Below are 3,961 nucleotides of genomic sequence, written 5' to 3'. Positions count from 1 at the left end.
CGGCATTCTTATCTTGAAAGTGGGAATAGATTCTCACAGTCTCCTGAAGATGATCCTGAGAAATCAGGAGAATGTGCATAAAACACTCCGCTCAGGGCATGCCCTCACGGAGCGCTCATCAAACGGTACTGTTATTATCTTGATTATTACTCTCAGTCATCCAGCGCACAGGGGTGTGTAGCCTCTGAGGATGTTGCTCCTCTGTGTGTGAATACACAGAACACATACTCTCCACCCACTGCCTCAGAAGCAGGCACTTCACACAATAGCACTTTCCTGTAACGTGAGTTCTCTACCAGAGGTGAACAAAGGAAGTAACAATCAGTGGCTTTTAGTATCACAAAAGGCACTACATAATGGTGCCTTCTAAAGCCTCACCTTTGCTCCTGACACTGAAAAGGTAATTGATCCTTTTTTTCATAGCCCTGAAGGTTGAAGCTTACTTTCTCTGAACTTCTCAATTATTTTCATGGCCTCTAACGTTGTACCAGTGCTAACTCAAACCCATGATTTGTGCCTGCATTTTTGTCATGATTTGCTTTCCTGCCTGGCCCACAGCTGTGGTGTCACATCAAATTGCTGGGCCATAAGTAATTTGTTATTAATAATAGTCTGTGGCCCATAATCTGCAAATATTTACTTTTTAAAATTAGAAGAAATTAGGAGCGATTCACTATTTTCTCTATATAAGCATCACTCTCAGTTATATTTTATTACGTTTGTCAACTGAGAAGAGAAATGGCAACATAAAAGTTGTACCATGGAAAGTCATTTTGAAAATTCTGAATTATTAATATGCTTGAGTCCCTCAAAAGAATGTTTGGGTTTCAACAAAACTGGGCATTGTTTTGAGTGTGGGTTATTAATAGGTCCTCGAGTGTATCAGCAGAATAAGAAATAAAAAATGGCCATGACGAGGATGAACATAATGAGAGGAAAGGAATAACTGTATTTTGCTATTGCATATGTCCAGTTTAAGTAGTATTTTTGTGACTTTTTGAAAGATGTTGAAGCAAATATTATCTGAGATGTACGATCACCAGACTAAAACCTTGGAGACATGGATTTGAATTACTTGAGGAAGGTTTAATATATCCTATAATAATGCTTAAACTCATACTTTTGTAAATCTACTACAAAAACTTTTTTTTTTCTTATTATGTGAATTTAGGGTAAAACATCAGTCTACAAAAAAAGTATGTCAATAGTTATTTAGCATCTTGATGGGAAAAATTTTTACACATAAAATAAATAGAAGAAATTACATAAAAGATGAGAGATTTGCCTACATAAAAATTTAAAACCGCTGAAGAAAAGAACCCCCAAAACCCCAAAACCTCATAAACAGGTAGTAAACTGGAAAAAACATCTGCTCAGATATACCTATCAATATTTTTAAGATGCTCCTACAATTCAATAAGAAAAATAGTGACATTTTAATAGAAAATAAACAGACTATTAGCATCCCATCACAATAAAGAAAATAACAACAGACACATACATAGAAATGTTTAACCACACAAGAAATAAGAGTAATCCAAATTACACGATATAGCCCCTTTGCCTATTGAAAATAATAAGGGAATCTTAAAATTGATAAATCACAATTCAGTTGTGGTATGGTGAGATAGACACTCATATTACTGGTGCTATGGATCACAAAACCCACTTATAACATTTCAGAAAAGCAATTTGGCAATATATTTCAGTAGTTTTAGAAGTAATCCTGCCCTTTGGTTCAATAATTCTACCTCTAGTGTGCTATCTTAAAAAGAAAATTAAAAAAAATGTGTCCAAAGATTCCTATGGAGAGAAAGTCATGGTTTGCTATGAAAGCAAAATAGAAAACAAAACAAAACAAAGCAAGCAAACAAACAAACAAACAAAAAAACAGAATAAAAGGAAACACTCAAAATGTCTGCAAGGGGACACAGGTTATAGAACATAAGATCTCTCCACACAATGGTTTCTTGTTTAGCCATTAATATGCATGAATATTTGTAATAGGAAAATGCTTCTTTCTTTTCTCTTCTTTCCTTTTCTCTTTTCTTTCCTCCTTTTCTCTTCTCTTTTCTTTCCTGTTGTGAATGATTAATATTTCATACCTGTGAGGGACACTGGCACAAAATGCTGAAGGATGGCTCCTGTCACTCATGAGGGTCTTTCAATAAAAAGCGGCCTGGAAAAGCGATTTGTTTCTTCCTCTTTCAGGACTGACAGCTGGTTCTGTGTCAGGCACTAAGAAATCAATTGGCTTTTGGTTCAAATGGGTATTTTAGTTGTCTTTTTGCACCTTTGTATCCCTTTGGAAAGTGCCAAGTTCATACTCTGGGAATCATGATGTTCCTGGTACCAGGACATCAGAGAAGATGTGAATAGTACCAGCCATACCTTCAAAGAGGGAATGGGGTCTGTCAGAAATGTGGCACCCATATGCTCCATAGTCTAGATACCACTCTGCAAACTTGCAAGCTCAGTAGATGTACTTTTTAATCCTGTGTGAGATGGTAAAGGGACAAGAAAGAGTAGCCACTTCCGACAGTCCTGTGGCAGATCCTGTAAGCCCTTTTGGAGAAAACCTCTCTGCTAAATCCCATCACTGCACAGCATGGTTTCTCTCAAGTGTTTCCCCTCCTTAAAAACTTTATAGCCCTGCATAAGCATGTGGATGACCCCTGGTGCACATGGCACCAGTGGACCAATTGATCTGTCTCACTGCTTAAAGATGATAGGTAATTTCCAGATCAGAATTTTTGTGGTACACATAATCAATACTAGATTTCACCACTTCTGTCAAGGGTTCCTGTACACTTTGGCCACTGGTTGCAGTAACATGCAGTATTACAGATCCCGGCCACATCACGAACTGTTTCAACATACTGCTTCCTGTGCATTGATACAAACTAGGAATGACACTGTTTTTCTTTCTTCCCTTGACAAAGCTTTACCTGACTCAATAATAGTATCGATTACCTAAAAAGGTAGTCAATAGCTGATTTGCACATGGTAACTGGACCGGTCTCTGGGTTTAGATACAGTAATGCTCAGCTATCCTTCCTGTCCATAAAGCAGCTCATCAGTAAGGTCTGAATCTTGGCAAATGATGGTTCTCTGGAGCTGCAAAAGTTTAGAGATGCATTTCTGAAACTCGCAGTCACTTCTGAGTTTATGACATACCGCAGCTCCTAGAGCAAGGGGCCCAGCATCTCCACAGAGGAACATGGCCCTGTGTCTGTTCAGATTCTTAAGTGTTCTTTTTATTTAATCCAGACATGAGAGCAGGTAGTTCTGGTCTCAGGCAACCTGAGTGACAGCAGGTGCAAAAGGGCTGTGCCTGTCCAACCAGAATAAGCAGAACAATCATGGGGGACAGCTGTCTTCAAACCTTCTTTCATCCATATAGGAGAGCTTTGATTTTGCCTTGGATTCGCCTTATGAAATTATGCAAAGGAGGGCGAGCTCATCAGTGGCAGGTAGGGCCATGCACAGCCATCTCCTCGACCGCTTGTGGTTACTAGCCCTGGGGAGGCAGTGACCTTGTAGTTCGGGAAGAGGTTGGTGTTTCGGAATAGGGCATATGCTTTTGCCAGAGAGAGGGTGAAGAGAGAGAGAAAAAAAAAATACAAAAATCACTCCTCGGGCTGATGGCCATGCAATCCCTTGTGTGTACCCAGTATGATTTTTAAGCTACAAGTCCAGGACTAGAATCATGCAGTTGGCCATGTGGGATCCAATGCCTTAGCCTCCATGCTACCTGCTTGTCCAATGTTATTTTATATTTTAAAAAAAATTATTGCCGGGGGAACCAGCAGTTAGCGTAATGGCTATGTCGCTGGACTCCCACGTAGTCGACCGCGGTTCGTGTCCGGACCCGGTGGCTTAAAACTCACGCCGGGCGCGTGTGCGTGCGTGCCCAAGATCCCGAGAGGAGAATGGAGAAGGGATTGCGGCGTGACCATCC

The 3,961-nt window shown here is 40.0% G+C and overlaps 1 protein-coding gene and 1 pseudogene across 11 annotated transcripts in view; both read right to left on the bottom strand.

The window, feature by feature from the left end:
- The window catches only part of DLG2 (discs large MAGUK scaffold protein 2), a 1,612,020-nt gene that overhangs the window by 476,271 nt on the left and 1,131,788 nt on the right, over window positions 1-3,961 (bottom strand). The window lies entirely within an intron of this gene.
- LOC102485112 (lanC-like protein 2 pseudogene) overlaps window positions 2,276-3,961 on the bottom strand; it is a 10,697-nt pseudogene continuing 9,011 nt past the window's right edge.

Source organism: Tupaia chinensis, unplaced genomic scaffold (genome assembly GCF_000334495.1).
Source record: "Tupaia chinensis unplaced genomic scaffold, TupChi_1.0 Scaffold000139_1, whole genome shotgun sequence".
Taxonomy (NCBI): domain Eukaryota; kingdom Metazoa; phylum Chordata; class Mammalia; order Scandentia; family Tupaiidae; genus Tupaia; species Tupaia belangeri.
Note: the sequence above shows the minus strand (reverse complement) of the source record. Positions and strands in the feature narration are given on the sequence as shown.